This window comes from Pleurodeles waltl, chromosome 2_2, assembly GCF_031143425.1.
Source record: "Pleurodeles waltl isolate 20211129_DDA chromosome 2_2, aPleWal1.hap1.20221129, whole genome shotgun sequence".
Taxonomy (NCBI): Eukaryota; Metazoa; Chordata; class Amphibia; order Caudata; family Salamandridae; genus Pleurodeles; species Pleurodeles waltl.
In genome coordinates, this window is record NC_090439.1 from 449,433,944 (window position 1) to 449,458,435 (window position 24,492).

Here is a 24,492-nt window from a genome sequence, read left to right on the forward strand (position 1 = left end):
GGTGTTGCAGGTGTGCGATGGGTGCAGTTGCACCCGTTGCGCTTTTCACTGTCTGCTAAGCAGACAGTGAAAAGCATACTGGGGCCCTGTTAGGGGGCCCCTGCACTGCCCATGCCAGTGGCATGGGCAGTGCAGGGGCCCCCAGGGGCCCCAGGACACCCATTCCCGCCATCCTGTTTCTGGCGGTGAAAACCGCCAGAAAAAGGCTGGCGGGAAGGGGGTCGGAATCCCCATGGCGGCGCTGCTTGCAGCGCCGCCATGGAGGATTAGCCCAGCCGGGGCTAATCCGGCGGGAAACCGCCAGACCCGGTTTTCCGACCGCGGTCGGAATGGGCAGGGAAGCACCGCCAGCCTGTTGGCAGTGCTTCCGTCATTTTAGCCCTGGCGGTCGCGGAACGCCAGGGTTAGAATGACCCCCTTAATGCCTCTTCTTCCATCCATATCAAAACTTGTTCCTAATATTAATCACTTTCTTGGTTAATTACAGTTCTTCATTCTATTTTTAGAACTTTATTTCGGCCTCCAGGGCCATAAAAGTGCAACACAGAAACACATACAATAGAAATAAATACATCAGTAAAAATGCTAAATAATTTACAAATACTAAGATAAAAAAATGTGCAATCAAGGGACAATATAGAGATGAGTAAGTAAAATTGTTGCTCTAAGGATCCTCATAGCTCCAAGGAATTTAGCAACAGAAACAGCTAAAACCTGGCAAGTGTCTGATTTAAGAATGCGAAGAGTGGTAGAATGCCTACGAACACCTAATAACCTACAGGCAGGAGCAAGCCAATTCCTGCAAGGCACTGTATAAGGACAAACAAACAAAAACATGAGGGAGATTTTCAGTGTGGGTGTTACATGCTGGCAAGTCAAAGCCCCCCGGATGGCCATTTATATGTAAATGACCTCATTGGGAGAGCCCCCACACGAAATTGGAAGTAAAGCTTCCTATCTTTGGGGACCAAAATCTTATCCCAATAAGCTTCATATTTTACACATCTTTAAAATTGATAAAATCAAGAACAGCCAATACCACACAACTCATCAGAGTCTACTGCCCTCCAATAAAGCTTCTTTAGAACTCCTTTAGAAGGGAAAAGGGTGACACTAGGACAATCTCAAAGCGCGCACAACCCAAGCCGGTATAATGCTTCTTTGATGTTTCTAAGCAGGGGGACAGTAAGAAAATTATAAGCTTTCAACACAAACTGAAGGGCGGCAACATAAGGACCTAACTCTGAAGTAGTCCAAAGCTGCCTACAAAAAAGGAGTGGGCACAAGCAAGCTTTAGGCCCTATTCCCCTGACATCCAAATCCTTGAAAAGAGGGAGCAACGGAGCACTCTGTGGGACAGACACAAGATTCCTCATGAAAATGTTTTCCATTCAGGATAAGTTCTGAAAATTGGATAAACCCCATAATTCTACACCATGAAGGGCAGAGCCAATGGCTTTAGGTTCATAAACCTGAAGTGCTGAACGAATAGGTGTAGTGTTAGAGAACGCAAACTCCTTAATAAAAACACTTGTGACCTGCTTGTGCTTTAGTGTGGCCTTGGTAATGTCAGGCTTCCAAACATGTTCTCTGAAATAGAGAGGCCTAAATAGCTGAAGGATTTCACCATCTCATGTGGGGTGCCTTTGAGGGCAATATTCCCTCTAAATGATTTATGTGGGTTGTACAACATCAATTTTGGTTAAAAGGAGTTGATCTTCAGGCCCCTGGCGGACCAGAACTCCTAAAAGCATGTTAGAAGTTTCTGCAACCCACTCGTGGTCTTGGAGATCAAAAAGGTGTCATTCGCAAATAACAGAACGGAAAATGTAGCTGCTCCCAAGGAAGGTGCACCTCTCTCCACCTGTGCCAAGAAAGAAGCAATGTTTGACAAATAAGAAAAACAAAGTGGGATCCAGAATGCAACCTTGCCGTACACCCCTTAACACTGGATTTGTATTGGTTAGCTGACCTTGATCGCCCCGCCTGATATGAGCATAGTTATCCTCATTAAGGCGTATAAGCAGAGAGAGAATATGGGGGAGGTGGCATTGCCATGTCTAAAAGGACCTTCCACAACTTTCCACAGGGTACTAAGTCAAATGCTGACTTCAGGTCTACAAACGCAACATAGAGATTCCCTTCACCAATTAAAACTGTTTCTTAATAGAGGAGCAGGAACTTAAAGACTTGATCTATAGTAGAGATTTTCCTGTGAAAGCCCACTTGCAGTGGGTTGAGAATATCGAGGTCAGACATCCAGTATTGGATCTTGCTCAATGGACAGTGGCCAAAACCTTTTTGTAGACAATCTAAAAGACTGATAGGCCTATAGTTGCAGGGCAACAATCTGTCACCCTTTTTGTGAAGTGGAACAATTGCTCCTTTCCACGAGCCCACAATAGAAGCCCCAGCAGAAATTGCATTGGATGTAAGAAAATGTAGCCAGACCAAATATCAATGTCAGTCAGAAATAAGTCAGCTGGAATGCCATCAGGGCCAGGTGCCCTGCCATGCTTGATTGCCCCAAGAGAGTGCACAACATCAGAGAGTGTAAACAACTGAGTGGGGGCAGAACCTGACAATTGACTCATAAGAACAGGAGAAATCCAATGGGACTATGTAGCTGGAGTGGAGAAGTCAGTAGAATACAGTTGTCTAAAGTGTTCTTTCCAATCTGCTGCAGCAATATTTGTTACTATCTCCAATGCATGTTTGTTAGAACCACATGCAACAAAGGACCAGAACTTTAAACAGTCTTTCTCTTGTGAGGCATATTTTAATAGTACCTACCACCATTCATTAAGTTTCCATTTGGCTTTCCCAATGGCTGCCTTATCAGATTTCCTAATTGAATGAATAGAGATAATATTCCCTGATTTGATGGCTTTAACCAATGATCTGCTTAAATCCTGGCATTCCTTATTAAACCAAGGTTGCTTGCCTTTAGGTCTGCCACTACCTGATTTGATACCTACAGAGAAGTGTGCCGCGATCTTCTCAAAGAAGCGACATGGAGTGATACCAACTGGTTATTGTTGACTACTGGCCTGCCTTAATGTCAGCTAGCAGAGAATTGGAAACAGTATTTACGGCGCGTAAGATGCTGGGCAGGTTACTATCTGGTGCCATTTCAGGTGGCATTTGTCATTAGTGATGCTAAGGGCCACCAACAGAGTGGTAGACTTACTGGACACGGATCAGTGGTTGGAAAAAGCAGGCATTGGGACTGTGAGCGGGTTGTGGTCATTTTCTGTCCTCTCGAGGACCATCATATCAAGAACAAGAGGCCACAATCTCACATCAACAAGACAATAGTCAATTCTGCTTGTGTGATTGACTATTATATGTGTGGTGACGGTCAAAATCGGATCTAGTCCTTCCATTGAGTGCTCTAAGCCTGAATTCGATGGTCAAGACTTTTAGATGGACAACTGCCTGTGACAGCTTACTAACAGGTGGAATATCCAGAAAGGGAATGGACCACACATGGTCTTCCTCATGAGTGATGCGGAGGTCATCCCAATCAAGAGGTTCAAAGGTGGTATTAAAATCACCTGCCACTATAAGGTTGTAATGCTGAAGACACTGCCTAAGAAATGTTTCTAGTGTGAGGAGAGTGTGAGAAGCCAAGCCCCCCCACTTCCACTTGCATAGACATTAATAATGGCTATTCCCTTGTTCGGCCTAAAATGCAGCGGAATGCCTAGTATGTCAGGAGAATCAATAGAAAGCTGTTGAATTCTACAATTTAGAGTTAATTTGACCCAGATGGCTAAACCCTCAGAGGGTCTACCCCTCTACTAGGAAGTGCTGGGATAAACAAATTTGAATAGCCTGAGTAGAAGATCGGATCCAGGGCCCAAGTCTCCTGGAAGAGGAAGATGTCAAAGGCATCAAGAAATTGAGTGCAGGCAGGAAGAGAGATTTTGGGCCTCAAACCTGACATATTCCAAGAGACATGGCCCACCTCATCAGAATGATGTACTAATGGCATAACAGATAAATTAAGAGCCAGGGTAGCCTGGGAATTTCAAATTTCCCGCAAGGGGGGTGTCATTGCTTGATTAGCAGTAGCATCACTGTCAATAATAGTTGGAACAGATAAATTAAGGTCTGGGGTAGCTTGGACATTTCAGATTGCCTGCAAAGGGGGGGTCATTGCTCGATATACAAGTATTATCACTATCAATAATAGTTGCAACACTAGAGCAATCAGAACCACTACTTAATTTGATACAAAGACCACACCAGTTGTAGGATGGAAGCTAAAGGTCGGTAAAGTATTAAGGACATGGATTCTAGAACATGTAGAAGATCCATCTTGATTGGCTCCAGCCTAGGGAAGACAAGCAGATGACAATTGCAAAGAAGAAAAAGGGGCCAAACAAGGATCAAGAGACTCCCTGTGTCGATCAATTTTATTTAAACCTGAGGAAAAGAAGCCTGGGATATTTAAACTGGATGTTCGAAAACCTTGGAGCGTAGGTTCTTGCATCTAGAGCCACCAATTCATCCACCATACTATTGTCTCTGAGGGTCAATTCAATAATGTCACATTGAGCATCATGATCAGTCCTTCTGACTGCCCTGATTATGTCCTCTCAAATCACAGAATGGCAATCTCTCACATGTCGTATCCAATGGATCTCCTTATTTATAACAGATTAACTTCCTTCCCAGTGCGTAGCAAGGTGTAGCTTAGGAACATTAACCATCATTTCAGTATGAGCAGCTGTAAGCCTTCTATCAGTTGGGTGTGCTACCCAATTAGATGTATCGCCCGCCAAGTGCCTAGGGGGTTGAAAATGAGAGGGCGCAAGGGGACCTGAGTCTGGCTTCCTTCCCCACCCTGAATGCCCCAGACATGCCACAGCAGGCCACAATTCAGGGCAAGATCCAGGACTAAAGTTAGCAAAAAAGCAAGTGGAAGGTGGGTTTTTGTTAAAATTTTGCAAGCAGGTTCTAGGCGGTGTAACAGGCAAACCAGAGGAGCGAGAATCCGGACTATGAACACTCTCCGGAGCGGTCTTCCCTTCAAAGTGTAGCAATTGTTGAACAATAGAGAGTAGAGTTGTGACCAAAGACTTGAGTTCCACCACCTAATTCTTTAGATCTTGGATATGGGAGACGCACTGCGACTGGCTTAAATTACAAACAGCAGAAGTGTCAACGACCTTCAGGATCTCTATTACAAGGTCATCATGCAGATTTGAGGAAGCACTTAAAAGGATATAATGACTGGTATAAAGCACAGTGTTAATATTAGCAGACACCATTGTGTCAGGCTGAGGCGACGCAATGCAAGCAGAGGGCAAGCCTACCCCAGTATCCCCTTCGGGTGCCACCCCCTGCAACTCCTGCTTTATAACCATATTCAGAATTTTCCTGCAGGTCGCTCTCAGTTTTGGAGAGAGTGCACTCTGTGCTTGTGAGGCAACGTTACCTAGAGGGGAAGTCAATATTTCCTCACATTCAACCAAAAGGTTTTTAATCCTGTCCAACACACAACTATGTAAGGGAGTAAGTCTAGCACTACACATGGCCAACCATGCGTGCTGCAATACTCTTACACAGAAAAAAGGAGGAAGGCACTTAAAATGAAAGTCCATCAGAAATAATGTTGAACTAAATTAAATTATCTATATTATTATATATATATATATATATATATATATATATATATATATATACACATATATATATATATATAATTTAATAATGACAAAAACATTTTAAAATAAATATTTCAATGTAAATATTTTAAAAACCTTTTTGGAATTTATAAATGAATGCAGCATTATTTTTTTAAAAAATATATTAGCTTTGATTAAATTCATTCTGCACTTCACTGTTAATAATTAATAATGCATTTTTTTATTTTTTATTTTTATTTAAACCTTCAAAAATATTTTTTACTGAATTGAATCTATTTTAAAAAATGTTTACTTCCAGATTGAGATACTAGTGCTCTAGCATTTTGTATGTTACTCTACATTTAAAATACATATTTAAAATGTATTTACATTAATATTCAACATAAAAATGTTTTATTGTGTTTTTTGAGTTAAACATCTTTACAATTCCCTATTATTTCCACAGGGAAACTCTATAGTAGGGACAGAGATCTCTCTGTGGTAAAGTATGAAAAAACATGTATTAAAGTTTGCAATAAATTAATAAAAATAGTTCCTTCTTACATAATAATATAAATTTCTTTCATGTATTTATTTTAAATGTAGAACACATTTTTTAAAAATGCTATAGCACTATTAGCTTACCTTGAAATTAATTGCTTAGTTAAATACATTAAAAATAAATTAAATATACTTCCGGAAAATATATTAAAACATAAATTTCAACCTAAAGTGAACTTTTTTATTCATTATTATTCATTGATAATTATTGAATGTGATGCATAGACATAATTGCAGGGAGCGTAAATTATAAAACAATAAAACTAATGTTACTTTAACATATATATTCTGAAAAGGTTCTTAATATGTTTTATAAATAAATAATAAATATGTTTTGTTTTTATTTTTTTCCATTAAATATTCATTTGTATTTTTAACTATTTTAAATAATGCAATTCCATTTAATATGACTGCCTATGGTGTTTACATTTTAGTCCGGAGCTCTGTTATTATCTATAGGAGGGTGTTAGAGTGTTGATGGTTGGCCATGCTGGGAGCTCGACTTACTACTATATCTTTCTGGAACTAGCAACTTACAATTATGAATTAGTATCCACCTGTGTTTCAGAAAATGGAGATACATAAGTCTACACTTTTGAGTAACTTTACACTCAGATTTAATGAGTAGCCCAGGGTACTAGAGCTGTGCAACACTGCAAGAACAAACTAACACAAGTAACTTACAAGTGGGTATTACCTTATCAAATAGTTCCATTGATAATTTGTCTAGCAGATGGATGGGTGGCATTTCTCTTTCTTCCTATAAAGCTGAGACATGCATACCTTTAGGTCCTCATGGATAAAAGTACTAACTGCCCCTCAAATGTTTACTACAACTATTATTCACTTAGGTGCTAATAGTGTGGATTCATAGCACTTCACCGAACAATTAAACCCTAGGAGATTTCTCACTAGACAAGACCTTTGTTTTACTAGTTTATCACAATTTGTTTCTTCCCCTGCAAGATTGTACGTTTGAATTAAGAAGTGCCACCAATTTTGAAAATCAAAATATGGGCAGCTCTCCTCTGCACGGGTTCCAGGCAGGTTAAAAGAGGATCTCTCATTCATGTCACTGTTTTCAAAGTCTTTGATAATAAGAAAAAAAAGATCAATCTTTTATTTTATGAATTTCCCAGTTCTATTTAATGACAATCTTCACATGCTTCTTACTAAACATCTGTTTGACTATGAGGATATGCCTTCCGGCTTGCTCCATTAGTCTTCTTTTTTTTAGTTTATTCAATGTTAATAATAAAAATTATTTGGTTGTGGAATAACTAGTTTACAGGCAGGTGTAAACAATTCTTCAAACGCTCAGGCATCTTCAAATCTTGCTTCTACTACTATGATTGCTTTAAGCCAAGAAAATTGCTAACAGATTGTTGAGCTAACTCATCCACAGGAGAAATGCAACAAATATGTCCACCAAATTTCAATATATTAAGAACTTTTCAATCTCAATCAAAAATCTGGTTGACAGTTAATGACAATCATTGATATGGAGGATGGATACAGAGAGATCAAATAAAAACACAGAAAACATGTGTTTGCTTTGCTATCATACAACCTCAAATAGTGCAGCCAGATGTAAAAAATGTTTACACCATGCAGCAACTGAGATTCCCGAAAACAGTGAGGCCTCAAGGAGTTATCTACAAAGTTGTGCATTTTCAAAATAATAGATTGCTACAAGCTCAACCTCTTTATTTTCCATGAAGAGACATCATTCTGTTTTCATATAAAAAGAGCCACAGTTGAACTGTCAGGTGGAATATTAGTGGGGAGTGCTCTACAGACCTAATGTACAGCTTTTGTAGTGTGATGGGTGTAAATTACACTAGTTATTTCTATTTTCTTTGATCATTTGTCATGGATGGGATTCTGAGAGAGATGTCTCACATGATGGGAATACAACCAGTGAGAAGCAGCAACGAGGGATAAACACCAAGCAGAGCCCAGGTTGTAAGCAGCCTCCCAAACAAGCTCAGGGCATTCATCTTCTGGAAGACATGATTTTTTTTTTGTGTACGATTTATGCACTAGAATGAATGGCATTGCTCATTAAAATAGCTTTGTTTGAAGCCTTCAGTGTAAATGTGAAATTTAATAGCATGGAACTATTTTACCCATCACTGAACAACCTAAATTGTACAGAAAGTTCAATTTGAGATATTGGTAAATGAAGAGATTCGAGAGCAAAGGTCAGAAGATGTTTTGTCCATCTGTCCCATTCCTCTATTTTTAGCTATTGTCATGTAAACGTCCCCTCTGTTTTTATTTTTGGGTTATTCATAGGACTTGTGAATTTAAGGGGCATACAACAGTATATGTTATGTTCCTCGGGGTTACCATGTTTGTCTTTTGGGTAGAGGAGACCCTGAATGAGATTCCACATACTCTCTTTCTTGAGGCTGCACATTGTCAACCTGAATACTACTGATTCATATTCAGTGTAGTTTCCATATGTTTTATAGGTTCAGTCTGATTGGACACCTTGAGGAATTCTCGTTTGTTCTTATTGTTAAGTTCTGAGAAGATCCCAGAATGTGGGAACCATTTTCCCTGATAGAGCAAACATGAATGAGACATGCATTATGATCACAGAATGATTTAGGACAAGGAATGATCCCAAATAATATTAGGTAAACATGTTTGTTCTATCCAGTAGATGATAGCATGGTTACTTTGTGACATAGAGACACTAAAATGAAAGATACCAGTAGAAAAATATCAGGGTTAGACAACCTCTCACTTCTTCATTTTTCTTCTTCTCCAGGGAGCTACCTGTGAAGTATTCAGAACATTTCATGCTAGAGAAATCTTGGTTGAAGAGAAGACCATTTGGAGGAACATTACCAAAGCACCTTGAGCGTGCATGGATAGAAGAGAGAAAGCCTACTTTGCCCAGCAACACCCATTCCTTCCTGTCACTGGGACAATCGCCTCAAAATGATCCTAACCTAGATGGACAGGATTCCAAACTTTGAATATGCAGGGACAGTGATTGACAGTGGGCTGTGTTAATAGAGAACACATTATGATTGAATAAACTTCTAGGGATCTATTTTTAGGTGAGGCTACAGGGAACCTTAGCTCTCTGTTGGCCAGAGCAAATTTTTATAATATACATACAGTGGGCTTTGGGTCAGCTTCTTGCTCATGGTTGGATGGCTTTGTTGTTTCTCTCACTTCCCTATTCCTGATTCAATATGAACAGGAACATTTTGGTCCCACAGAATTCCGATTGGTAGCCGTGTATCCTTCCACTGCTAAAATATCTTTAATTCAGGGAACAACGTTTTCCTTTTTGTTTCCTCATTCAATTGAAGTGAATGTGTTTCTTGCTCACTCCTCCTTCGTGCTGCCTCTCCATTGAATTCCACTGTGCCCCTTGCTCTCCATGATGCTTCCAGTCTTGCCATCCAGCTCATCTGTTACTTACTCTACACTTTCCCAAACTGCTTGATTTAAAAACAAAATATCTGTTGTGCTCAGTGTTCCATGTCTTCAGGTCTTCTCCCACAGGGCTAAGCAAGATTCTAGAATGTGAATCTTGTTCGAGTGGCAATGGCAACGATGCGGTAGAGAGAAAGAGAAGCTGGGGGGTGGCTTGACCAGGTGATGGACTGCCTGCGTATACCTTACCTTAACAAGAAAGCTACAGTAACACCTCAGGCTTGCTTTGAATTCTTTCTAACAGCCGATTCCCTCAGAAGTTCCTGTACAAACTTGGCCTAGAGGGTCTCGTCATGTACAGCTGCAAAGGCATATAAACCAGGCCACTTAAGGAAATCTTGTCCTGGGTCTATTGGCACAGGGCAGCTAATAATCTAATTTTGTTTCAATTTGGGACAGTGTGGTCACCGCCTATGGAAATTCCAAACGCCCATTCTGGTGTAGGTTGGAAAATTTAGCAACACTAAAGGATGATGGACGGAGTACCAAACAATGCAAACACTCACCCCCAAGTCACAGATCTTGGTTTAATCCATCGTTCCTTTGCTCACCATGCCACCCCAGTTTGGACCCAGCCATATGCAAATCAGTCTTGACCCTGTCCCTCATGGGAACAGTCCAGCACAAACTGCCAAGCCAGGTCTTCCCTGAGCCGTAAACAAGCATCCTGGGACCGGTTTCAGGGTATCACCCTTCATCAGCCAGCTTAGCTTGAATCCAGTGGCACAGTGAGCAAGGGACCCATGTCTGGGCATACCCTTCCCACATAGGGCTACTTTAGCAACACAAAAGGATGATGGACGGAGTACTGAACAATGCAAACACTCACCCCCAGTCACAGATCTGGGTTTAATCCATTGTTCTTTTGCTCTCCATGCCACCCCAGTTTGGACCCAGCCATATGCAAATCAGTCTTGACCCTTTTCCTCATGGGAACAGTCCAGCCTGAACTGCCCAGCCAGATCCTCCCTGGAACGGAAACAAGCATCCTGGGACCGGTTTCAGGGTATCACCCTTCATCTGCCAGGCTGGGTCCAAACTGGGGTGACTTGGCGAGCAAAATAACAATGGATTAAACCAAGATCTGTGACTGGGGGTGAGTGTTTGAAAAGTTTTAACACTCCGTTCATCATTTTATTTTGTTTTGAGATGTTGCTTTATGTGCCCTAAGTGGCAGGGGTATGCCCAGACGTGAGTCCCTTGCTCGCTGCGCCAGTGGATTCAAGCTAGCCTGGCTGATGAAGGGTGATATGTAGAAACCGGTCCCAGGATGCTTGTTTCCTGTCCAGGGAGGACCTGGCCTAGCAGTTCGAGCTGGACTGTTGTCATGGGCAACAGGGTTAAGACTGATTTGCATATGGCTGGGTCCAAAGTGGGGTGACGTGGCGAGCAAAATAATGATGGATTAAACCCAGATCTGTGACTGGGGGTGAGTGTTTGAAAAGTTTCAACACTCCGCCCATCATTTTATTTTGTTTTGTGATGTTGCTTTATGCGCCCTAAGTGGCAGGGGTATGCCCAGACATGGGTCCCTTGCTCGCTGTGCCACTGGTTTCAAGTTAGTCTGGCTGATGAAGAGTGATATCCAGAAACCGGTACCAGGATACTTGTTTCCTGTCCAAGGAGGAACTGGTCAAGCTTTTGGACTGGACTGTTCCCATGGGGAACAGAGTCAAGGCTGATTTGCATATGGCTGGGTCCAAACTGGGGTGACGTGGCGAGCAAAATAACAATGGATTAAACCCAGATCTTTGACTTCAACACTCCTCTCATCATTTTGTTTTGTTTTGTGATGTTGCTTTATGCGCCCTAAGTGAGAGGGGTATGCCCAGATGTGGGTCCTTTGCTCACTGCGCCACTGGATTCAAGCTAGCCTGGCTGATGAAGGGTGACACCCAAAAACTGGTCCCAGGATGCTTGTTTCCTGTCTAGGGAGGACCTTGCCTAGCAGTTCGGGCTGGACTGTTCCCATGGGGAACAGGGTCAATACTGATTTGCATATGGCTGGGTCCAAACTAGGGTGACGTGGCAAGCAAAATAACGATGGATTAAATCCAGATCTGTGACTGGGGGTGAGTTTTTGAAAAGTTTCAACACTCCGTCCATCATTTTATTTTGTGATGTTGCTTTATGCGCCCTAAGAGACAGGGGTATGCCCAGACATGGGTCCCTTGCTCGCTGCGCCACTGGATTCAAGCTAGCCTGGCTGATGAAGGCTGATATCCAGGAGCCTTCTCCAGGATACTTGTTTCCTGTCCAGGGAGGACCTGGCCTAGCAGTTCGGGCTGGACTGTTCCCATGGGTAACAGGGGCAAGACTGATTTGCATATGGCTGGGTCCAAACTAGGGTGACATGGCGAACAAAATAACAGTGGATTAAACCCAGATCTGTGACTGGGGGTGAGTGTTTGAAAAGTTTCAACACTACGTCCATCATTTAATTTTGTTTTGTGATGTAGGTTGGAAAATGTCAGACTAAGAAGTAAATACAAGCCCCACCGACTACTAAAAACACGTTGCGCGATGATGTGAGCATTCTGACAGCCATCTTAGGAGACTGAGGTAAGAAATAATACAAATCACACCGACTGTGGAAAGCAGGTTGTGCATGCTCGGCAGACATTCAAAGACTTTGGCTGATTTCTATTTGTAGTCTATGAAAAATACACTATTTTCTAGGAGTTCAGGTGCCTGTTACAGTGACAGGCACATCTTCATCAAAAAATTTCTTATAGCCACCTGGTCTGATCTGGTCAACTGCATGTTTCTGATGCAATTATACAAAAATGCAAGACGCTACTCACTTGCAAAAATCTATCTTTAGAGGACAGTGTAAACATATCCAATAGTATTCAAGAGTCAAGAGAATCTGTCAACCTCATAAACATGGATAACAATGATGCCGTGTGCATCGTAAAATTGAATCAATAAAAAGATCATAACAGTGCAGAAAAATAAATTCTCAAATGAGTCTTGTATTTATTGTGGATTAAAATGTCATCTGGCATCTTTCAAACAGTGTCCAGCCGTTAGTAAATGATGTGTCAAATGAGGTGTTATTGGACAATTTGCCAGGGTTTGTAGGCGGAGTGACACATCAACATTAAAAGTAAACATGATTGCTGACTGTAAAGAAGATGAAGAGAGTATGACCAGTAGCATGGACAATCTAGTTCTGTATATACAGGTGCACAAGTTTGATGTTCCCAAATCTAGTGATTCTATTGAGAATTTCACATAGAAGTTGTCTGGATACCTTTATTGACTGCTTTAGTCAAAATAACTATTATTTCTAGAAATACTTTTAATGAAATTACAAAAGGCTTTGTTTTCTCTTGATATTACCCATCAGAGCTATGATGGCCAAAAACTGATCTGGAAGGTTGAATCCTATCTACAATCGTATTCAAGGGGTGGTCTGTCGTAAAAAAAGTTTATGTATCTCATTCAGGTCCTTTGTCCTGGGGTGGCACCATCAGGGTTGTTTGGGCATAACTCTCAAACCTGGGTGCATAAAACAAGTGCTGGGGGCTGATGATGTTAATGCTGGTTTTGAAGGTAAATCTGGGACGAAAAGCACTATAGAGAAAAAAATTGAAATTTTTGAAGCTAAACTGAGGAAACTTCAAGATTTGGGGCACGTGATTTGACCAAAAGAAGGAAGCATACCAATTAAACACAAATTGAGATGTGCGCCAATGTTGATCAGGGACATTTTGGAAAAACCCATTCAGCAATTGTATTCTGAGGGTGTCATTGAACCCTCAGAATCCTCCTTATGGTTATCACCTATGGAAGTTGCACGCAAAAAGAAGAATGAGTTATGCATGTGAATAGGTCTTAGAAGTCTGAATTAGTCTATTTGGGTTGATTCCCAACCATTACCTAAAATTGAAGGGATTATGGTTATGTTGGGACAAGTAAATACCTCTTCTAAACTAGATATGCGTTCAGCTTACCATCAAGTTTTGTTGGCCAAACAATCCAGATACCTCACTGTTTTTTTTACTCCATTTTTGAGTATTCCCAAACTGCTGTATGCGATTTGGACTTGCATCGACTGCTGCTGTCTTTCAGCGTGCCATCAGCAATGTGCTGAGGGGAATTCCTGGGATCTTGGTATTTTAGAATGACATATTGACCTTTGCTGAAAATGAGAGGCATAATTGAATAAGGCTGGATGTGGTGTTTAGTGCAGCCTAGCTTGAAGGGCTCAAATTGAGAAAAGACAAATGGGTGTTTGAACTTCAAGGGGTAGAGTATCTAGGACATGTTGTTTCATGCAGGGGTATTGCCCCATGTCCCAGTCTACTAAAGACAATAGAGGAGGTACTTGTTCCAATCATAATTAACAACAAGCATTTTTAGAGATGTGTGAGTTTTATACCAAATTAATTGAACATTTTGCCTCCAAAAGTAAACCCCTGCATTTTCTGCTCAAGAAGAATGTAAACTTTGTGTAGAATGAGAAGCAGGCTTCAGCATTCAAAAATGAAAAACAAAACTGAGTAGAACTCCCCTTTTGAGTCCATTTTCACATATTAAATTGCTATGTATCATGGTTGAAACTAGTGGTGTGGGATTGGGGACAATTCTAACCCAAGGAAGGGAGATTTGAAATGAGTGGTGGCATGTGCTTCACTCACATTGAATACTCAGGAATGCACTTACTAAGTCATTGAGCGCTGGCATACTCCTGGGCTGTTGAGAGATTCAAGGCTTATGTGTGGGGTACAACATTTTTAATATGCATACACCACACATCTTTGGTGCCCATTCTGAATGGATTGTATGTACATTCCACTAAAGAAACAGCAAGACTTATCAGACTAAGGCCCTGATTTATACTTTTTGGGGCGAAACTGCACTAACTCAGTTTTGCACCAAAATGATTAGCACCTCCTGCACCATTTCTGTGCACCAGCCTGGCAACATATTTATGGAATGGTGCAAGCCAGTGCAAAGGGTAGGCTAGTGTAAAAATAAAAAAAGACGTTAGTCGGTCGGGCTGGCAGTATGGAAGATGGGGGTTTTGCACCAAAAAATTACATTAGACAGGTTAGAGTAAAAAAAAAAAATACCCTAACCAGCACCCTGTCATTTTCTGATGCAAAACCATCCATATCACATGACTCCTGTCTTAGAAAAGACAGGAGCCATGCCCACCACCCCAATGGCCAGTACAGGGGAACAGGATCCCCTGGGCATGGCCATTGCACCCTGTGCCATGTATGGAGGCCCATTTCAGGGCCCCTTATGGCACTTTAAAAAATAAAAGAAAATACTTACCTGTACTTACCTGGGATGGGGTCCCCCATCCTCCGCTGTCCCTCTGTTGTGGGTGGGGTGTCCCTGGGGCCTGGGGAGGGCACCTGTGGGCTTATTCCATTGTGTTCCACCATGGAAATAGGCCCACAGGTCCCCTAACACCTGCCCTGACCCAGGCATAAAAATGGGGCAAAGCAAGCTTTGCACCATTTTTTGACCCCTCCTCCCTCCCATGGACCATTTTTGCATGGGAGTATAAATATGGCTTTAAGGCCATAGAGTCATGTTTTGCACGGGAACGCCTACCTTGCGTCTCATTAAGGCAAGGTAGGTTTCCATGTCCAAAAAATGACTTTAACTCCATGAATTTGGTGCTAGACGGGTCTAGCACCTAAGTATAAATATGCAGTTAATTTTGCACCTAATTAGAGTTTTAAAAAAATGAATCTAATTTGGTGCAAACAGAGTATAAATATGTCCCTCACTTTAAAATTGCTTGAGCATCATTTTGATGTGGAGTACATCCCTGGTGGGAGGAATAGAAGGGAAGATGTTCTTTTATGCTTTCCACATCATAGTGATAGTTTGCATGGAGTTAGTGACACAGAATCACAACATGTGGATTGTTTAGTGGAAAATGTGTTTTGGAATGATGGTGATGGTAAACGTGTGTCCGAAGAAGGGTGGAGGGAGGCTCTGGTGAAGAATACAGTCTTAAACAATGTTAAGGAACCTTTAATTCAAGGGTGGCCCAGAGAAGGGACTCTTTCTATGGATTTCAGTCATATTACAAAGTTCATACTGAATTAAGTATGGAAGATACTTCACTTTTTATATGGGAGAAATCGGTTCTGCCATGCCTGCTCGGAAACACCTTCCTTGATGTCAACAATAATGGTCATTTAGGGATGACTCTCAATAAAACAAATTTGAGGGAAACCTATTGGTGGCCAGGAATGGTCAGGGATGTGGAGGAATGGTGCAAAAGTATACAACTTGTACGCAGAATGACAAGGATCTTAAGTGTTGTGCACCACTCCTTGGGCGATGTTGAAGTTTCTAAAGGGGTTTGGGAGAAACTATCCATTGATTTTCTTGGTGCTTTTAAACTTTTACCCACTAAATAAAGGCATGCTATTGTGATGATAGATGTTTATTCCAAGTGACTTGAAGTCAAGTGTGTGCAAGAACCAAACCCCAAAGTTGTGGTCTCATTCCTTAATGATTTGTTTGCACGAGTGGATTATCCATCTGAATTTGTTTCTGATAAGTGGGTGCAGTGTACTCATCAGAGATGAATACGTTTCCGGATGAGGCAGGAATGATAAGTAAAGGATGTAGCTAATATAATCACCAAACAAATGGTCAATGACAAAGAACAAACAGGGTCATTACTGAGTGTGTCAGAGGAGCAATGACTGGTGGGGGTGATTTGGTGGATGCCAATAGAGCCGTGCTTTGGTCATATCACAACACACCACATTCAGTTACATGAGTCATAACTTTTGAAGCTTTGAGCGGTAGAAACTCTTGTGATTCTTTGAGACCCACGTGGTTGAGAATATGTAAGTACATATCTTCCATTGAAAACGTACCTCACAAAATAAACCAGGTTCATGTTAAAATGGAGGTTTGCCATGGAGTTAGAAAAGTTAGATAAGATGAGGTGAAAAGAACCAAACAAGTGTGTTTTGAAAAAAAGGGGATTGGGTATGAGTCAAATCGAGGGATTAAAGGTAGAGTGAGATACAGCTCTCCTCGCTTAGTAGAGAAAGTCAGTGATGGTTGTTGTGCTGTTAAATTGGACAATGGCCACTGGTGAAATGTTGCATGGGTGACAAAAGTGGCTGCAAAGAATGGTAACAATACTAGTGAGCAATGTAGTTTTACACTTGAATTTCCTGTTGAAAGTTCTTCTAATGAAAATCTTGAGTGTGGTTTAGAGGTCCCTGTGGAGGTTAAGAACAAAGTTTGCAACAGACAGAAAAGCTGCAGTTCTGCTAAGTTTAATGATTATATTTTAGGTTGAACAGTATGTATCTATACTGTGGGATCAACTTAATTTTTGTTCTTTGTGTATTTATCCTGTCGCTTAGCCAATTGCTATGTTTGCACTTTTAAAAATTGTACACTGTTATAAATGCCTGCTGTTGTTTACGCTATGTCATTTTCATGGTTTGTTATTCTTGTTTAATATTTTAAAGGTTTTTATTGTTTTCTTTTTTTGTAATTGATTTTTCTTTGTAACTGTATATTGTTTTTGTTCAAAACTGTCAGGGAAAAGGTGTGCTGTGTCTTCTCTGTCTCTTATTGTGCAGGGCTGGTCAAGATACTAGAAAGTGAATCGTGTTCAAGCAGCAACAGTGATAGGAGAGCAGAGAGAGAGGAACAGGAGGTTTGACAAGGCCAATAGTTGCCCGTGTATCCCTTACCTTAATAAAGATGCTATGTTTACACCCTTGGCTTGATTCTACTTCTTTCCATCACCCCGCAACAATACCTCTTTTCCATAGATCCTCTTCCAGCTTGACAGCACATTTTACTATTTGCAGTTCAGTCCCCTGTAGTTCCAACATTCATTCAACCAATTAGCCTCAAAGCTGATGCAGTACACCTACTGAAATAGGGTATGGTATCTGGTGTGCAGAACTACTGCTTTCTGGCATTTTTGCAATTGGAGAAGTGATATCTGGCCTTACAATGTGTATGCTTGGAAGTGTCAGCATGTCACCAGAAGCCAAACTCAGTAAACTTTGGAGACAATAGGTGTTTACATGAGTTTTGAAAAACTGCCATAATAAAATCACAAATATTGTTTACTACAATTATTTCATGAATTGAATCATATAAAACTATGTTTCAGTTTATTTTGGGCATAATGGTATTAAGTGTTAAAGAACGTATTATTTCTACAGACTTCACCTAAGTTCTGTACTTCCTGTGTCACTGCTAGAAGTATGGTCCTTTTGTGTGCCTAAAGTGCCTTGTTTCATTTTAACTCTATTTGCTTTGAAGTCAGGTGAGGAGCTGCCTTGTGTAGTCCTTTCTTAATAGATGAACCCATGCTGCATATAGAACTACTCACACAGGCAGTTTTGATAGATTGAGTGTATTCTCACACATGCTGATGGCATTTCACACGTGTTTGCTGAAACTCCTGCTGGAGGGAATGCAGAAATGGGAGCTAACGTTTCACCCTGGGTGCAATCTGTTTGTTTAATTATCTGGTCCTGTCCAGCATAGCCACACCACAAAGCATAGCAAGGTTGCGTTTCTTCTGCAGCATGCAAAAGTGCTACCTATGATGGCCCTGCTAAAATTCTTGCAGTTGTCAGAGTCTTAGGCCAGTCAATGGTCACAATTGTGGCACATAGAGGGAGTGATGTCTCCTCTGCGGTCCCACTTCTTGCCAATTATGTTCTTTTTTCAGGCTCACCACAATTGCCATCTTAGCCTTTTCTGCTGGACTGTATGGCAGCATGACTACATGTGCTTGCCCATTGGCATACCCAGCACCCTGCAGGAACTACAGGTGAAGCAGTCAGCAGAACGAGGACCAACACATGCCCTTTCAATACCCTGATGCTGGTCCATGCCCCAGTCCTGATGACCAATCTTTGTTTATTACTGCTTCATAGTTTTCATCCCCTCCTTCATTGGAGTGAAATATTGAGCAATATTTAGTCCACTCCTTGATTGGCTTTCGGATGTTGTAGGTCCAGAACCAGGCAATATTGCACATAATTGGCAGAACTTGAGGAAGTGTGCAGTCATTGAGCTGCCAAGTTCTACGCATCAGGGGTTAGAGTAATGCATTGTAGTGCGGTGTCTGCATTGTCACACTAAAATGTGTTAGTCATGCATAATTAGTGCTCCTCACTCGCAATGAGCTGGAGTTCAGTGAGCATGCTCCGCTGGTAGTGTTGCCTGCTGGCTTGCTTGCCTTAGGCAATTTTATGCAGCTGCCTGGGTCCAGACCTCACTCGTTTCTCATGTGTGGCACAGATAATTTTGCCCAACAAAGCAGTAGCTTGTTGTTTTCCTGTGCTGCATGTACCTGCTGACACAGGTTGGCACTGTGGCCCTCAGCCTGAGCAGGTAGCACAGTGCACTACAGAGTGTTCCTGTGGCAGGTGCCACTGGGGGAAAGTGATATCAAATGCCTTTCTCTCACTACTGTTACCCAGAGCACCTCCTCAGATAACAGGACAATTGATAGTGAAGGAGCATAACCTGGCTGTGACATTATGCTTCTTAAAACGTGAGTAGAAGAGGTGGATATTTTTATTTTTGTAGTGTGTAAAACAAATTGTTAAATCAGTGTTGTGCACTGAAATATATTAGTAAAACATGCACAATTATGTTAATTTTTTATGTAAGCCACATTTAATTCTCATTTGTCTGTTATAGTATTTTAGAAATGTTATTCTTTAAATTCATTTTATATTTGGCAAGTTAGACATTTAAAGCATATTTGAACTAAAAGTATATTTGTGTTTATTTTAGTTGGTCATAGTGAAGGCCACATTATTATTGTATGTTCTAATCTTAAACCAGGAAGCTTGTTTTTCAAAAGCTGCAGGGGCTGAGACTAACAAGGGGCTTTTTGTGCATGAGAGATGAGATAGTCTGAGAGAGCTCTACCGGATGGAAGGAGTATCCTGGCTTTGGCAGCTATAGCTTTTGAGATTCCTGAATGCAAGGGAGTATCAAGGTCGAGTACCAAAGCCTTCGGAAGACTGGAGTGTAATTCTAATTGATTTGCAGTTTTGTTTTTCAAATGAGAGTTTTGGTTATGATGTCATCACACCTGGAAAAACTAAGGTTTAAGTGTGGTTTAGTAGGTGAGTGATTAAGGTTCTCGTTGCCCCTTACTCAGAGGAGACCTTTTGAGGTACAGACTTCATACTTTCTATGTGATTTTATGCCACCACACCTCTCTTGAACTGAATCTCCTAATGAAGTTCTGTTTGCTTACCTTTCTCAGATATTCACTTAGTATTAGAATATTCTAGGAGCTAGGTTCAATGGTTAGGCAACAAAATGTAATTTTAGAATCCAGACATCACATACTTTTCCTGATTTTCCGCATTGTTTCTATTGAAGAATTGGTCTTTTATATGAAGTTTTAACAGTGGGCAACGCCTTAATTCTCCATTGGTGAGTTTGCATATCTATACTATGGTTTTGAAGCTCACCTATGTAACCTTGGTTTCAAGTCTGTAATAAAGCCCTTTGAAACTTTTATTTGGACTTTGAGGATTAATGTGTGACTTTTGAGTTTCACTGTAATTGATTTGAGTAATCTGGTAAAATTATCTCTCAACCCCTCGGAACAGAGAAGAAAGATTCATCGGACCCCAGATAGAGAGATAGGGTCCCATGCTGGATCAATAGTAATCATGTCACACATCAGTCTCTCCACCAGCTGCCTTAGTGTGCTGTTGACACCTCAGTGTGAACAGCCTTTACCCTCTGGGCATGTATGCAGGTGAGGGGATGGGGTGGGAGCTGAGTCATGTCTGGTGGGAAAGCATACAGAAGCACCTGGCTGCCAACACACAGGGTTGCCACCGGGCCAGTATTACACCAGCCCCACCTGTAAATTCATGTCAGGGGCCAGTGCCTTTAATTATTAAATACCAGCAATGCATTTCTGGTATAGCTTTGTCTTACCCCATCTGTGACTGTGCACCCTGCTGATGGTACCTAATATGGGGGGGACAGACGCGCTGCCGGAGCAGCAGCAGGCCACCACCTTAAGTGCTGATTTCCATGTAATAACCGGAGGGATGGTTACATACCATCTGACACACTGATGTCTGCGAAAAGCTGGGGCTGCTAATCCTCACAGAGGACCGGAGTAAAAGTGAAGTGTTCATCACTTAACCTGCATGGCGCTCCTATCATGGCAGTAGTTAACTGGAGAGCTAGTCCGAGGGAAGCAGTGAAAATAATATTATAAATGACCGTGGTATTTTAAGCATATCAGTAGCATTTATGAATGGCGAAGGTAATCCCTTCTGTATATATGAACATGTTTACAGCATGGACGTAATTTAGGGGTCACATTTGCGCCCCCTGGTTTGTCCCTTGCCACCCCTACCACTGACTTTCGCGAACCCTAGCCTCAGAGGTGGCACATTTAATGTTAAAAACACAGAGCAGCTGGTCTTTATGGACTGCACTTTCCTGAACTTTTTATCACTCGAATAGTAAATGATATGCAAAAAAATATTATACACTATATTGTAATAAAATGGAGTACAATCAGCTTGAATATGAACCTCCCTAGCAGCAGCAGTAAGTAAAAATGCTTTTAAATATAACTTGTGTGCTTGCCTGCGGGTGAGTGTGTGTATGTGACAGAGAGTATGCGTACGTGTGAATGTCTGTAAGCATATTGGTGAGAGTAAAAGTAAAGGTCCAGTGGAAAGTAATGTCGCTTCCTACCCCTGGCATTTTGGTGAAGTGACGCCCATGGTTTACAGTAGTTTAGTTTCGAACATGCCATGTTAAGAGCTGCCTCAAAATGTATTCATTTCAAACGCAAACATCTGAGCTGGAGACATATGTTACCAAGAGAGCCCTATTTAGTCCGACACGGCAAACTGTGCGTGCAAGGTATACTAATGTACCGAGGATCACAAAAGGCAGCAAAAGAGATCTCTGCAGTCTGACTCTTGTCCGTTCATGGCACTTCTGTTTGTGTTTGTCATTTCTGATGATAGTGGCACTGATCAAGTGCTGGGGATTTATACTGAGACTTGCAAATATCTGTTATGTGCACCATCCACTCATTTGCAGTCAGGGAAATGGCGGTCCCTGTACTACTCCCATGGGCTAGGCAGGTGTTGCAACTTGTGTCATTGAGACAAACCTCAAGGATGGCCGCAAAGGTGGCATCCCCCAGCTAGTCTCCAACAAAAAACCAAGATTGAATAAATCTGCACGCTTATTGGCTGATATTGCACTAGCCCATGGCCTCCGAGCCTGTAATGGCCGCTCACACTCGGATGCCATTTTGCGTCCCACTTTTAGGCGCGGAGAATATAGTAGTCGAATTGACTACATATTTCTTGATATTCGTCTTTGGCGTTACATGGTAGATATGAGGGTAGATGAGCAGCCCGTGAGCGACCACGACCCTCTGATTTTATCAACCAGAGGTCTTTTTCCTTCGTTCATAGCGTCTCACTCCAGGACAAATGCCTCCCAACTGGCCTTAACTAATAATAGACGCAATCTCAAATGGGAATCTGTTATCTCCTCTCCAAAACACCTGGCATCTATTTACAGTTTGCTCGCAAATCAAATGGAGTGTATGACTCAGTTCATTGAGTCTGAGGAGGGCGACAGCCTTCTTATAGCCCACACTGATCTGTTTCAATCTTTAAAACAACTTTTTACAAAAGAGACTCTTAACAACTTCAATAAAAAGTACAATGCCCCTTGGTTCAATAAATCGTGCAGAATAGCACAACTAGCTCTCCTGGATGCAATTAAAGAAGGCCATGCTGTGACGTTGAGAACAGCCAGGGGGGCTTATAAGAAGGAATGTTTAAAGGCACGTAGAAGCTGGGAGGAGGCTAGATGGGCCACTATTTTGGATTCTGCCTTATCCAATAATACATCCAGGTTTTGGAAACTAATAGCTGATAATGACAGTGATTCCCCTGCCGCGCCTGGCTCCACAATCCTCTCAGCAACTTGGGTAGAGCATTTTGGGCAACTTTATGGAGGTCCGCCTGAAGTTTCCTTGTGGCCCCCCAACGATTTAATAAACCAAGAGATCATTCCAATTTCATTTTCCCTATCCGAAACTAGAGCAGCAATAGACTCCCTGAAATGGGGCAAGGCACCTGGCCCAGACAAAATCCCAGGTGATCTATATAAATCTAGACCTGACATATGGGCTCCTTACCTCAATTCTATCTGCAATGCAATTGCAGCGGGTGCTCCAGTTCCATCCACTTGGAAAGGGGCTGAAATTGTACCGATCTTTAAAAAAGGAAATCCAAACATCCCAGCTAACTATCGCCCCATTAGTCTCCTCGATAACTTCCAAAAAATCTATGCGAAACATCTTCTGTCCCATCTTGAGGAATGGATTATTGAGTCTAAAGCTCTCTCTGATTTACAAGCGGGTTTCAGACCCGCAGTGAGCACAGTTGACCAAGCTTTAAGATTTATGTCAATAAAATGGAAGAATGTAGACCTGGGGAGGGGTAACCTCTATGTGGTTTTCATAGATCTAAGAGCCGCATTTGACCTGATCCCCAGGAATCTCCTATGGTCAACATTATTAAATATGGGAGTCCCATTTGGCCTCCTGAAACTTATAGCTAAATTGCATCAAGATACCTTTGCCCAAATCAGGTGTGGACAGGGGGGTGAGCTGACTGATCCCGTAGCCATTAAAAAAGGAGTTAGACAAGGTTGTGTTCTGGCACCTACTCTTTTTTTGCTCTACATTAATAATTGTATCCTCTACCTAGAGAACTGCTTAAATGATTCTCCGAAACTGGGTGGGATAAAAATCCCTTGTCTGCTATATGCAGATGATACGATCCTACTATCAAAATCGCCAATGGGAATTCAACATCTGATCAACCAGTTCTGTGCTTACTGTTGTGACTATGGTCTAGATGTAAATATCAAGAAAACCAAATTTATGATATTCACTACCTCCAAAAAACGATTGCGTGTTAATATCGAGATGAATTCGACCCCATTGGAGAAAGTAGAAGAGTTTGATTATTTGGGTTTCAGATTATCTACATCAGGCAAATGGAAGGCAGCTATTGACAAAGGGGCTCTAATCATAGGCCAAAGAGGTGGGGCCTTAGTCCGTAGATCTAGAAAGGCTCCGAGCCCCCCTCTGAACATTCTTGCGGAGATTTATAACGTTCAAATTAGAGCAGCGGCCTTATATGGAGCGGAAATTTGGGGATCCCACAAAAACCTGGACATTCTGCAAACCAAGGAAAATATTTTCCTTAGGCAGGTGTCCAGGCTTGGTACAGGTACACCAATGACCCCTTTAAGGCTTGACCTTGGTTCAAATAGTATCAAAACCATAGCGGCCTTAAGACCCCTTTCCTATTGGATCCGATTATGGAAATCTCCTGAACTTGAACCATATAGGCTGGCTATAAGAGAGTTGATAGCCGCCCCGAAGGCACTGGAGAAAATCCCCTGGCTGAAAGAGATGAAAATTGCCTGGGACAAAATGGGTCTTCCCCATTATTGGAAATACCCGGACCAAATCCATGATAATGCTAGGAAATTTGTTACAAGCAGATATTGGGAGAAAGTTAACGAATATTCCCTGCACCAAAAGGGGGCGGGTAGGTTAACAATGGATTTTCTTCAAATTAAGCATGAACCCTGGGCTGAGAATTTCCTGAACCTCCCTATCCCTCCATATGCTCGCGCTTTATACCTGCAGTTAAGATATGGTACATTGCCTACCAATGGTTTCACGGCCCACTGGTCATCTAACACCGCTTTAAATGACAGGTGTATCTTTTGCCAACACTGTAAGGAAACAATAGAGCATGTATTA